We start from the raw sequence: 13,351 nt of genomic DNA, 5'->3' as shown, positions 1-13,351 counted from the left end.
CGGGCTCTGGTTTTGTTCCTCGGTCTCTAGTATAATTCCACGGGCTCTGGTTTTGTTCCTTGGGGCCTCCTTTTGTTCTTCGCGATCTGGTTTTGTTCCTCGGGATCTGGTTTTGTTCCTCGGGCTCTGGTTTCTTTCCTCGGGAGCTCGTTTTGTTCCTCGAGCTGTGGTTTTGCTCCTCTAGGTCTCGTTGTCTTCCTCGGACTCTGGTTTTCTTCCTCGGGCTCTGGTATTCTTCCTCGAGGGCTAGTTTTGTTCCTCGGGCGCTGGTTTTATGCCTCGGGGTCTCCTGTTGTTCCTCGGCCTCTGGTTTCATTCCTCGGGCTCTGGTTTCTTTCCTCGGGCTCTGGTTTTGTTCCTCGAGCTGTGGTTTTGCTCCTCTAGCTCTGGTTGTCTTCCTCGGGCTCTGCTTTTCTTCCTCGGGCTCTGGTTTTCTTCCTCGACGGCTGGTTTTGTTCCCCGGGCTCTGGTTTTGTTCTTCCAGCTCTGCTTTAGCTCCTCGGGCTCTGGTTTGGGTCCACGGGTCTCGTTTTGTTCCTCAGGCCCACCATTTCTTCCTCGGTCTCTGGTTTTCTTCCTCGGGCTCTGGTTTCTTTCCTCGGGCTCTGGTTTTGTTCCTCAAGCTGTGGTTTTGCTCCTCTAGTTCTGGTTGTCTTCCTCGGGCTCTGGTATTCTTCCTCGAGGGCTAGTTTTGTTCCTCGGGGTCTCGTTTTATTCCTCGGACCCTCCTTTTGTTCTTCGGGACCTGTTTTTGTTCCTCGGGCTCTGGTTTCTTTCCTCGGGCTCTGGTTTTGTTCCTCGAGCTGTGGTTTTGCTCCTCTAGCTCTGATTGTCTTCCTCGGGCTCTGGTTTACTTCCTCGAGGGCTAGTTTTGTTCCTCGGGCTCTGGTTTTATTCCTCGGGCCCTCCCTTTGTTCTTCGCGATCTGGTTTTGTTCCTCGGGCTCTGGTTTCATTCCTCGTGCTCTGGTTGTCTTCCTCGGGCTCTGGTTTTCTTCCTCGGGCTCTGGTTTTCTTCCTCGACGGCTGGTTTTGTTCCCCAGGCTCTGGTTTTGTTCTTCCAGCTCTGCTTTAGCTCCTCGGGCTCTGGTTTGGGTCCACGGGTCTCGTTTTGTTCCTCGGGCCCACCATTTCTTCCTCGGTCTCTGGTTTTGTTCCTCGGACTCTAGTATAATTCCACGTGCTCGGGTTTTGTTCCCTGGGGCCTCCTTTTGTTCTTCGTGATCTGGTTTTGTTCCTCGGGATCTGGTTTTGTTCCTCAGGCTCTGTTTTCTTTCCTCGGGATCTCGTTTTGTTCCTCGAGCTGTGGTTTTGCTCCTCTAGGTCTCGTTGTCTTCCTCGGGCTCTGGTTTTCTTCCTCGGGCTCTGCTTTTCTTCCTCAAGGGCTACTTCTGTTCCTCAAGGTCTGGTTTTATTCCTCGGGCCCTCCTTTTGTTCTTCAGGATCTGGTTTTGTTCCTCGGGCTCTGGTTTTCTTCCTCGGGCTCTGGTTTCTTTCCTCGGGCTCTGGTTTTGTTCCTCGAGCTGTGATTTTGCTCCTCTAGCTCTGGTTGTCTTCCTCGGGCTCTGCTTTTCTTCCTCGAGGGCTAGTTTTGTTCCTCGGGCTCTGGTTTTATTCCTCGAGCCCTCCTTTAGTTCTTCGTGATCTCGTTTTGTTCCTCGGGCTCTGGTTTCATTCCTCGAGCTCTGGTTTCTTTCCTCGGGCTCTGGTTTTGTTCCTCGAGCTGTGATTTTGCTCCTCTAGCTCTGGTTGTCTTCCTCGGGCTCTGGTATTCTTCCTCGAGGGCTAGTTTTGTTCCTCGGGCGCTGGTTTTATTCCTCGGGCCCTCCCTTTGTTCTTCGCGATCTGGTTTTGTTCCTCGGGCTCTGGTTTCATTCCTCGTGCTCTGGTTGTCTTCCTCGGGCTCTGGTTTTCTTCCTCGGGCTCTGGTTTTCTTCCTCGACGGCTGGTTTTGTTCCCCGGGCTCTGGTTTTGTTCTTCCAGCTCTGCTTTAGCTCCTCGGGCTCTGGTTTGGGTCCACGGGTCTCGTTTTGTTCCTCGGGCCCACCATTTCTTCCTCGGTCTCTGGTTTTGTTCCTCGGACTCTAGTATAATTCCACGTGCTCGGGTTTTGTTCCCTGGGGCCTCCTTTTGTTCTTCGTTATCTGGTTTTGTTCCTCGGGATCTGGTTTTGTTCCTCAGGCTCTGTTTTCTTTCCTCGGGATCTCGTTTTGTTCCTCGAGCTGTGGTTTTGCTCCTCTAGCTCTCGTTGTCTTCCTCGGGCTCTGGTTTTCTTCCTCGGGCTCTGCTTTTCTTCCTCAAGGGCTACTTCTGTTCCTCAAGGTCTGGTTTTATTCCTCGGGCCCTCCTTTTGTTCTTCAGGATCTGGTTTTGTTCCTCGGGCTCTGGTTTTCTTCCTCGGGCTCTGGTTTCTTTCCTCGGGCTCTGGTTTTGTTCCTCGAGCTGTGATTTTGCTCCTCTAGCTCTGATTGTCTTCCTCGGGCTCTGGTTTACTTCCTCGAGGGCTAGTTTTGTTCCTCGGGCTCTGGTTTTATTCCTCGGGCCCGCCTTTTGTTCTTCGCGATCTGGTTTTGTTCCTCGGGCTCTGGTTTCATTCCTCGTGCTCTGGTTGTCTTCCTCGGGCTCTGGTTTTCTTCCTCGGGCTCTGGTTTTCTTCCTCGACGGCTGGTTTTGTTCCCCAGGCTCTGGTTTTGTTCTTCCAGCTCTGCTTTAGGTCCTCGGGCTCTGGTTTGGGTCCACGGGTCTCGTTTTGTTCCTCGGGCCCACCATTTCTTCCTCGGTCTCTGGTTTTGTTCCTCGGACTCTAGTATAATTCCACGGGCTCTGGTTTTGTTCCCTGGGGCCTCCTTTTGTTCTTTGCGATCTGGTTTTTTTCCTCGGGATCTGGTTTTGTTCCTCGGGCTCTGGTTTCTTTCCTCGGGAGCTCGTTTTGTTCCTCAAGCTGTGGTTTTGCTCCTCTAGGTCTCGTTGTCTTCCTCGGACTCTGGTTTTCTTCCTCGGGCTCTGCTTTTCTTCCTCGAGGTCTAGTTTTGTTCCTTGGGGTCTGGTTTTATTCCTCGGACCCTCCTTTTGTTCTTCGGGATCTGGTTTTGTTCCTTGGGCTCTGGTTTCTTTCCTCGGGCTCTGGTTTTGTTCCTCGAGCTGTGGTTTTGCTCCTCTAGCTCTGGTTGTCTTCCTCGGGCTCTGGTATTCTTCCTCGAGGGCTAGTTTTGTTCCTCGGGGTCTCGTTTTATTCCTCGGACCCTCCTTTTGTTCTTCGGGACCTGTTTTTGTTCCTCGGGCTCTGGTTTCTTTCCTCGGGCTCTGGTTTTGTTCCTCGAGCTGTGGTTTTGCTCCTCTAGCTCTGGTTGTCTTCCTCGGGCTCTGCTTTTCTTCCTCAGGCTCTGGTTTTCTTCCTCGACGGCTGGTTTTGTTCCCCGGGCTCTGGTTTTGTTCTTCCAGCTCTGCTTTAGCTCCTCGGGCTCTGGTTTGGGTCCACGGGTCTCGTTTTGTTCCTCAGGCCCACCATTTCTTCCTCGGTCTCTGGTTTTCTTCCTCGGGCTCTGGTTTCTTTCCTCGGGCTCTGGTTTTGTTCCTCAAGCTGTGGTTTTGCTCCTCTAGTTCTGGTTGTCTTCCTCGGGCTCTGGTATTCTTCCTCGAGGGCTAGTTTTGTTCCTCGGGGTCTCGTTTTATTCCTCGGACCCTCCTTTTGTTCTTCGGGACCTGTTTTTGTTCCTCGGGCTCTGGTTTCTTTCCTCGGGCTCTGGTTTTGTTCCTCGAGCTGTGGTTTTGCTCCTCTAGCTCTGATTGTCTTCCTCGGGCTCTGGTTTACTTCCTCGAGGGCTAGTTTTGTTCCTCGGGCTCTGGTTTTCTTCCTCGACGGCTGGTTTTGTTCCCCGGGCTCTGGTTTTGTTCTTCCAGCTCTGCTTTAGCTCCTCGGGCTCTGGTTTGGGTCCACGGGTCTCGTTTTGTTCCTCAGGCCCACCATTTCTTCCTCGGTCTCTGGTTTTGTTCCTTGGGCTCTGGTTTTCTTCCACGGACTCTGGTTAAATTCCTCGGGCTCTGGTTTTGTTCCTCGAGCTCTGGTTTAGTTCCACGGACTCTGCTTTTGTTCCTCAGGCTCTGGTTTTTTTCCTTGGGCTCTGGTTTTGTTCCTCGGACTGTAGTATAATTCCACGGGCTCTGGTTTTGTTCCTTGGGGCCTCCTTTTGTTCTTCGCGATCTGGTTTTGTTCCTCGGGATCTCGTTTTGTTCCTCGGGCTCTGGTTTCTTTCCTCGGGAGCTCGTTTTGTTCCTCGAGCTCTGGTTTTGCTCCTCTAGGTCTCGTTGTCTTCCTCGGACTCTGGTTTTCTTCCTCGGGCTCTGCTTTTCTTCCTCGAGGGCTAGTTTTGTTCCTTGGGGTCTGGTTTTATTCCTCGGACCCTCCTTTTGTTCTTCGGGGTCTGGTTTTGTTCCTTGGGCTCTGGTTTTCTTCCTCGGGCTCTGGTTTCTTTCCTCGGGCTTTGGTTTTGTTCCTCGAGCTGTGATTTTGCTCCTCTAGCTCTGGTTGTCTTCCTCGGGCTCTGGTTTTCTTCCTCGAGGGCTAGTTTTGTTCCTCGGGCGCTGGTTTTATGCCTCGGGCCCTCCTGTTGTTCCTCGGGCTCTGGTTTCGTTCCTCGGGCTCTGGTTTCTTTCCTCGGGCTCTGGTTGTTTTCCTCGAGCTGTGGTTTTGCTCCTCTAGCTCTGGTTGTCTTCCTCGGGCTCTGCTTTTCTTCCTCGGGCTCTGGTTTTCTTCCTCGACGGCTGGTTTTGTTCCCCGGGCTCTGGTTTTGTTCTTCCAGCTCTGCTTTAGCTCCTCGGGCTCTGGTTTGGGTCCACGGGTCTCGTTTTGTTCCTCAGGCCCACCATTTCTTCCTCGGTCTCTGGTTTTCTTCCTCGGGCTCTGGTTTCTTTCCTCGGGCTCTGGTTTTGTTCCTCAAGCTGTGGTTTTGCTCCTCTAGTTCTGGTTGTCTTCCTCGGGCTCTGGTATTCTTCCTCGAGGGCTAGTTTTGTTCCTCGGGGTCACGTTTTATTCCTCGGACCCTCCTTTTGTTCTTCGGGACCTGTTTTTGTTCCTCGGGCTCTGGTTTCTTTCCTCGGGCTCTGGTTTTGTTCCTCGAGCTGTGGTTTTGCTCCTCTAGCTCTGATTGTCTTCCTCGGGCTCTGGTTTACTTCCTCGAGGGCTAGTTTTGTTCCTCGGGCTCTGGTTTTATTCCTCGGGCCCTCCTTTTGTTCTTCGCGATCTGGTTTTGTTCCTCGGGCTCTGGTTTCATTCCTCGTGCTCTGGTTGTCTTCCTCGGGCTCTGCTTTTCTTCCTCGGGCTCTGGTTTTCTTCCTCGATGGCTGGTTTTGTTCCCCAGGCTCTGGTTTTGTTCTTCCAGCTCTGCTTTAGCTCCTCGGGCTCTAGTTTGGGTCCACGGGTCTCGTTTTGTTCCTCGGGCCCACCATTTGTTCCTCGGTCTCTGGTTTTGTTCCTCGGACTCTAGTATAATTCCACGGGCTCTGGTTTTGTTCCCTGGGGCCTCCTTTTGTTCTTTGCGATCTGGTTTTTTTCCTCGGGATCTGGTTTTGTTCCTCGGGCTCTGGTTTCTTTCCTCGGGAGCTCGTTTTGTTCCTCAAGCTGTGGTTTTGCTCCTCTAGGTCTCGTTGTCTTCCTCGGACTCTGGTTTTCTTCCTCGGGCTCTGCTTTTCTTCCTCGAGGTCTAGTTTTGTTCCTTGGGGTCTGGTTTTATTCCTCGGACCCTCCTTTTGTTCTTCGGGATCTGGTTTTGTTCCTTGGGCTCTGGTTTCCTTCCTCGGGCTCTGGTTTCTTTCCTCGGGCTCTGGTTTTGTTCCTCGAGCTGTGGTTTTGCTCCTCTAGCTCTGGTTGTCTTCCTTGGGCTCTGGTATTCTTCCTCGAGGGCTAGTTTTGTTCCTCGGGGTCTCGTTTTCTTCCTCGGACCCTCCTTTTGTTCTTCGGGACCTGTTTTTGTTCCTCGGGCTCTGGTTTCTTTCCTCGGGCTCTGGTTTTGTTCCTCGAGCTGTGGTTTTGCTCCTCTAGCTCTGGTTGTCTTCCTCGGGCTCTGGTTTTCTTCCTCGGGCTCTGGTTTTCTTCCTCGACGGCTGGTTTTGTTCCCCGGGCTCTGGTTTTGTTCTTCCAGCTCTGCTTTAGCTCCTCGGGCTCTGGTTTGGGTCCACGGGTCTCGTTTTGTTCCTCAGGCCCACCATTTCTTCCTCGGTCTCTGGTTTTGTTCCTTGGGCTCTGGTTTTCTTCCACGGACTCTGGTTAAATTCCTCGGGCTCTGGTTTTGTTCCTCGAGCTCTGGTTTAGTTCCACGGACTCTGCTTTTGTTCCTCAGGCTCTGGTTTTTTTCCTTGGGCTCTGGTTTTGTTCCTCGGACTGTAGTATAATTCCACGGGCTCTGGTTTTGTTCCTTGGGGCCTCCTTTTGTTCTTCGCGATCTGGTTTTGTTCCTCGGGATCTCGTTTTGTTCCTCGGGCTCTGGTTTCTTTCCTCGGGAGCTCGTTTTGTTCCTCAAGCTGTGGTTTTGCTCCTCTAGGTCTCGTTGTCTTCCTCGGACTCTGGTTTTCTTCCTCGGGCTCTGCTTTTCTTCCTCGAGGGCTAGTTTTGTTCCTTGGGGTCTGGTTTTATTCCTCGGACCCTCCTTTTGTTCTTCGGGGTCTGGTTTTGTTCCTTGGGCTCTGGTTTTCTTCCTCGGGCTCTGGTTTCTTTCCTCGGGCTTTGGTTTTGTTCCTCGAGCTGTGATTTTGCTCCTCTAGCTCTGGTTGTCTTCCTCGGGCTCTGGTTTTCTTCCTCGAGGGCTAGTTTTGTTCCTCGGGCGCTGGTTTTATGCCTCGGGCCCTCCTGTTGTTCCTCGGGCTCTGGTTTCGTTCCTCGGGCTCTGGTTTCTTTCCTCGGGCTCTGGTTGTTTTCCTCGAGCTGTGGTTTTGCTCCTCTAGCTCTGGTTGTCTTCCTCGGGCTCTGCTTTTCTTCCTCGGGCTCTGGTTTTCTTCCTCGACGGCTGGTTTTGTTCCCCGGGCTCTGGTTTTGTTCTTCCAGCTCTGCTTTAGCTCCTCGGGCTCTGGTTTGGGTCCACGGGTCTCGTTTTGTTCCTCAGGCCCACCATTTCTTCCTCGGTCTCTGGTTTTCTTCCTCGGGCTCTGGTTTCTTTCCTCGGGCTCTGGTTTTGTTCCTCAAGCTGTGGTTTTGCTCCTCTAGTTCTGGTTGTCTTCCTCGGGCTCTGGTATTCTTCCTCGAGGGCTAGTTTTGTTCCTCGGGGTCTCGTTTTATTCCTCGGACCCTCCTTTTGTTCTTCGGGACCTGTTTTTGTTCCTCGGGCTCTGGTTTCTTTCCTCGGGCTCTGGTTTTGTTCCTCGAGCTGTGGTTTTGCTCCTCTAGCTCTGATTGTCTTCCTCGGGCTCTGGTTTACTTCCTCGAGGGCTAGTTTTGTTCCTCGGGCTCTGGTTTTATTCCTCGGGCCCTCCTTTTGTTCTTCGCGATCTGGTTTTGTTCCTCGGGCTCTGGTTTCATTCCTCGTGCTCTGGTTGTCTTCCTCGGGCTCTGCTTTTCTTCCTCGGGCTCTGGTTTTCTTCCTCGATGGCTGGTTTTGTTCCCCAGGCTCTGGTTTTGTTCTTCCAGCTCTGCTTTAGCTCCTCGGGCTCTAGTTTGGGTCCACGGGTCTCGTTTTGTTCCTCGGGCCCACCATTTGTTCCTCGGTCTCTGGTTTTGTTCCTCGGACTCTAGTATAATTCCACGGGCTCTGGTTTTGTTCCCTGGGGCCTCCTTTTGTTCTTTGCGATCTGGTTTTTTTCCTCGGGATCTGGTTTTGTTCCTCGGGCTCTGGTTTCTTTCCTCGGGAGCTCGTTTTGTTCCTCGAGCTGTGGTTTTGCTCCTCTAGGTCTCGTTGTCTTCCTCGGACTCTGGTTTTCTTCCTCGGGCTCTGCTTTTCTTCCTCGAGGACTAGTTTTGTTCCTTGGGGTCTGGTTTTATTCCTCGGACCCTCCTTTTGTTCTTCGGGACCTGTTTTTGTTCCTCGGGCTCTGGTTTCTTTCCTCGGGCTCTGGTTTTGTTCCTCGAGCTGTGATTTTGCTCCTCTAGCTCTGGTTGTCTTCCTCGGGCTCTGGTATTCTTCCTCGAGGGCTAGCTTTGTTCCTCGGGCGCTGGTTTTATGCCTCGGGGTCTCCTGTTGTTCCTCGGGCTCTGGTTTCATTCCTCGGGCTCTGGTTTCTTTCCTCGGGCTCTGGTTTTCTTCCTCGGGCTCTGGTTTTCTTCCTCGACGGCTGGTTTTGTTCCCCGGGCTCTGGTTTTGTTCTTCCAGCTCTGCTTTAGCTCCTCGGGCTCTGGTTTGGGTCCACGGGTCTCGTTTTGTTCCTCAGGCCCACCATTTCTTCCTCGGTCTCTGGTTTTCTTCCTCGGGCTCTGGTTTCTTTCCTCGGGCTCTGGTTTTGTTCCTCAAGCTGTGGTTTTGCTCCTCTAGTTCTGGTTGTCTTCCTCGGGCTCTGGTATTCTTCCTCGAGGGCTAGTTTTGTTCCTCGGGGTCTCGTTTTATTCCTCGGACCCTCCTTTTGTTCTTCGGGACCTGTTTTTGTTCCTCGGGCTCTGGTTTCTTTCCTCGGGCTCTGGTTTTGTTCCTCGAGCTGTGGTTTTGCTCCTCTAGCTCTGATTGTCTTCCTCGGGCTCTGGTTTACTTCCTCGAGGGCTAGTTTTGCTCCTCGGGCTCTGGTTTTATTCCTCGGGCCCTCCCTTTGTTCTTCGCGATCTGGTTTTGTTCCTCGGGCTCTGGTTTCATTCCTCGTGCTCTGGTTGTCTTCCTCGACGGCTGGTTTTGTTCCCCAGGCTCTGGTTTTGTTCTTCCAGCTCTGCTTTAGCTCCTCGGGCTCTGGTTTGGGTCCACGGGTCTCGTTTTGTTCCTCGGGCCCACCATTTCTTCCTCGGTCTCTGGTTTTGTTCCTCGGACTCTAGTATAATTCCACGTGCTCGGGTTTTGTTCCCTGGGGCCTCCTTTTGTTCTTCGTGATCTGGTTTTGTTCCTCGGGATCTGGTTTTGTTCCTCAGGCTCTGGTTTCTTTCCTCGGGATCTCGTTTTGTTCCTCGAGCTGTGGTTTTGCTCCTCTAGCTCTCGTTGTCTTCCTCGGACTCTGGTTTTCTTCCTCGGGCTCTGCTTTTCTTCCTCGAGGTCTAGTTTTGTTCCTTGGGGTCTGGTTTTATTCCTCGGGCCCTCCTTTTGTTCTTCAGGATCTGGTTTTGTTCCTCGGGCTCTGGTTTTCTTCCTCGGGCTCTGGTTTCTTTCCTCGGGCTCTGGTTTTGTTCCTCGAGCTGTGATTTTGCTCCTCTAGCTCTGGTTGTCTTCCTCGGGCTCTGCTTTTCTTCCTCGAGGGCTAGTTTTGTTCCTCGGGCTCTGGTTTTATTCCTCGAGCCCTCCTTTAGTTCTTCGTGATCTCGTTTTGTTCCTCGGGCTCTGGTTTCATTCCTCGAGCTCTGGTTTCTTTCCTCGGGCTCTGGTTTTGTTCCTCGAGCTGTGATTTTGCTCCTCTAGCTCTGGTTGTCTTCCTCGGGCTCTGGTATTCTTCCTCGAGGGCTAGTTTTGTTCCTCGGGCGCTGGTTTTATGCCTCGGGGTCTCCTGTTGTTCCTCGGGCTCTGGTTTCATTCCTCGGGCTCTGGTTTCTTTCCTCGGGCTCTGGTTTTGTTCCTCGAGCTGTGGTTTTGCTCCTCTAGCTCTGGTTGTCTTCCTCGGGCTCTGGTTTTCTTCCTCGGGCTCTGGTTTTCTTCCTCGACGGCTGGTTTTGTTCCCCGGGCTCTGGTTTTGTTCTTCCAGCTCTGCTTTAGCTCCTCGGGCTCTGGTTTGGGTCCACGGGTCTCGTTTTGTTCCTCAGGCCCACCATTTCTTCCTCGGTCTCTGGTTTTCTTCCTCGGGCTCTGGTTTCTTTCCTCGGGCTCTGGTTTTGTTCCTCGAGCTGTGGTTTTGCTCCTCTAGTTCTGGTTGTCTTCCTCGGGCTCTGGTTTACTTCCTCGAGGGCTAGTTTTGTTCCTCGGGCTCTGGTTTTATTCCTCGGGCCCTCCTTTTGTTCTTCGCGATCTGGTTTTGTTCCTCGGGCTCTGGTTTCATTCCTCGTGCTCTGGTTGTCTTCCTCGGGCTCTGCTTTTCTTCCTCGGGCTCTGGTTTTCTTCCTCGACGGCTGGTTTTGTTCCCCAGGCTCTGGTTTTGTTCTTCCAGCTCTGCTTTAGCTCCTCGGGCTCTGGTTTGGGTCCACGGGTCTCGTTTTGTTCCTCGGGCCCACCATTTGTTCCTCGGTCTCTGGTTTTGTTCCTCGGACTCTAGTATAATTCCACGGGCTCTGGTTTTGTTCCCTGGGGCCTCCTTTTGTTCTTTGCGATCTGGTTTTTTTCCTCGGGATCTGGTTTTGTTCCTCGGGCTCTGGTTTCTTTCCTCGGGAGCTCGTTTTGTTCCTCAAGCTGTGGTTTTGCTCCTCTAGGTCTCGTTGTCTTCCTCGGACTCTGGTTTTCTTCCTCGGGCTCTGCTTTTCTTCCTCGAGGTCTAGTTTTGTTCCTTGGGGTCTGGTTTTATTCCTCGGACCCTCCTTTTGTTCTTCGGGATGTGGTTTTGTTCCTCGGGCTCTGGTTTCCTTCCTCGGGCTCTGGTTTCTTTCCTCGGGCTCTGGTTTTGTTCCTCGAGCTGTGGTTTTGCTCCTCTAGCTCTGGTTGTCTTCCTCGGGCTCTGGTATTCTTCCTCGAGGGCTAGTTTTGTTCCTCGGGGTCTCGTTTTATTCCTCGGACCCTCCTTTTGTTCTTCGGGACCTGTTTTTGTTCCTCGGGCTCTGGTTTCTTTCCTCGGGCTCTGGTTTTGTTCCTCGAGCTGTGGTTTTGCTCCTCTAGCTCTGGTTGTCTTCCTCGGGCTCTGGTTTTCTTCCTCGGGCTCTGGTTTTCTTCCTCGACGGCTGGTTTTGTTCCCCGGGCTCTGGTTTTGTTCTTCCAGCTCTGCTTTAGCTCCTTGGGCTCTGGTTTGGGTCCACGGGTCTCGTTTTGTTCCTCAGGCCCACCATTTCTTCCTCGGTCTCTGGTTTTGTTCCTTGGGCTCTGGTTTTCTTCCACGGACTCTGGTTAAATTCCTCGGGCTCTGGTTTTGTTCCTCGAGCTCTGGTTTAGTTCCACGGACTCTGCTTTTGTTCCTCAGGCTCTGGTTTTTTTCCTTGGGCTCTGGTTTTGTTCCTCGGACTGTAGTATAATTCCACGGGCTCTGGTTTTGTTCCTTGGGGCCTCCTTTTGTTCTTCGCGATCTGGTTTTGTTCCTCGGGATCTCGTTTTGTTCCTCGGGCTCTGGTTTCTTTCCTCGGGAGCTCGTTTTGTTCCTCAAGCTGTGGTTTTGCTCCTCTAGGTCTCGTTGTCTTCCTCGGACTCTGGTTTTCTTCCTCGGGCTCTGCTTTTCTTCCTCGAGGGCTAGTTTTGTTCCTTGGGGTCTGGTTTTATTCCTCGGACCCTCCTTTTGTTCTTCGGGGTCTGGTTTTGTTCCTTGGGCTCTGGTTTTCTTCCTCGGGCTCTGGTTTCTTTCCTCGGGCTTTGGTTTTGTTCCTCGAGCTGTGATTTTGCTCCTCTAGCTCTGGTTGTCTTCCTCGGGCTCTGGTTTTCTTCCTCGAGGGCTAGTTTTGTTCCTCGGGCGCTGGTTTTATGCCTCGGGCCCTCCTGTTGTTCCTCGGGCTCTGGTTTCGTTCCTCGGGCTCTGGTTTCTTTCCTCGGGCTCTGGTTGTTTTCCTCGAGCTGTGGTTTTGCTCCTCTAGCTCTGGTTGTCTTCCTCGGGCTCTGCTTTTCTTCCTCGGGCTCTGGTTTTCTTCCTCGACGGCTGGTTTTGTTCCCCGGGCTCTGGTTTTGTTCTTCCAGCTCTGCTTTAGCTCCTCGGGCTCTGGTTTGGGTCCACGGGTCTCGTTTTGTTCCTCAGGCCCACCATTTCTTCCTCGGTCTCTGGTTTTCTTCCTCGGGCTCTGGTTTCTTTCCTCGGGCTCTGGTTTTGTTCCTCAAGCTGTGGTTTTGCTCCTCTAGTTCTGGTTGTCTTCCTCGGGCTCTGGTATTCTTCCTCGAGGGCTAGTTTTGTTCCTCGGGGTCTCGTTTTATTCCTCGGACCCTCCTTTTGTTCTTCGGGACCTGTTTTTGTTCCTCGGGCTCTGGTTTCTTTCCTCGGGCTCTGGTTTTGTTCCTCGAGCTGTGGTTTTGCTCCTCTAGCTCTGATTGTCTTCCTCGGGCTCTGGTTTACTTCCTCGAGGGCTAGTTTTGTTCCTCGGGCTCTGGTTTTATTCCTCGGGCCCTCCTTTTGTTCTTCGCGATCTGGTTTTGTTCCTCGGGCTCTGGTTTCATTCCTCGTGCTCTGGTTGTCTTCCTCGGGCTCTGCTTTTCTTCCTCGGGCTCTGGTTTTCTTCCTCGATGGCTGGTTTTGTTCCCCAGGCTCTGGTTTTGTTCTTCCAGCTCTGCTTTAGCTCCTCGGGCTCTAGTTTGGGTCCACGGGTCTCGTTTTGTTCCTCGGGCCCACCATTTGTTCCTCGGTCTCTGGTTTTGTTCCTCGGACTCTAGTATAATTCCACGGGCTCTGGTTTTGTTCCCTGGGGCCTCCTTTTGTTCTTTGCGATCTGGTTTTTTTCCTCGGGATCTGGTTTTGTTCCTCGGGCTCTGGTTTCTTTCCTCGGGAGCTCGTTTTGTTCCTCGAGCTGTGGTTTTGCTCCTCTAGGTCTCGTTGTCTTCCTCGGACTCTGGTTTTCTTCCTCGGGCTCTGCTTTTCTTCCTCGAGGACTAGTTTTGTTCCTTGGGGTCTGGTTTTATTCCTCGGACCCTCCTTTTGTTCTTCGGGACCTGTTTTTGTTCCTCGGGCTCTGGTTTCTTTCCTCGGGCTCTGGTTTTGTTCCTCGAGCTGTGATTTTGCTCCTCTAGCTCTGGTTGTCTTCCTCGGGCTCTGGTATTCTTCCTCGAGGGCTAGTTTTGTTCCTCGGGCGCTGGTTTTATGCCTCGGGGTCTCCTGTTGTTCCTCGGGCTCTGGTTTCATTCCTCGGGCTCTGGTTTCTTTCCTCGGGCTCTGGTTTTCTTCCTCGGGCTCTGGTTTTCTTCCTCGACGGCTGGTTTTGTTCCCCGGGCTCTGGTTTTGTTCTTCCAGCTCTGCTTTAGCTCCTCGGGCTCTGGTTTGGGTCCACGGGTCTCGTTTTGTTCCTCAGGCCCACCATTTCTTCCTCGGTCTCTGGTTTTCTTCCTCGGGCTCTGGTTTCTTTCCTCGGGCTCTGGTTTTGTTCCTCAAGCTGTGGTTTTGCTCCTCTAGTTCTGGTTGTCTTCCTCGGGCTCTGGTATTCTTCCTCGAGGGCTAGTTTTGTTCCTCGGGGTCTCGTTTTATTCCTCGGACCCTCC

Source organism: Calonectris borealis, chromosome 8 (genome assembly GCF_964195595.1).
Source record: "Calonectris borealis chromosome 8, bCalBor7.hap1.2, whole genome shotgun sequence".
Taxonomy (NCBI): Eukaryota; Metazoa; Chordata; class Aves; order Procellariiformes; family Procellariidae; genus Calonectris; species Calonectris borealis.
The sequence above is the reverse complement of the archived record's forward strand: the minus strand, read 5'-3'. Positions refer to the sequence as shown.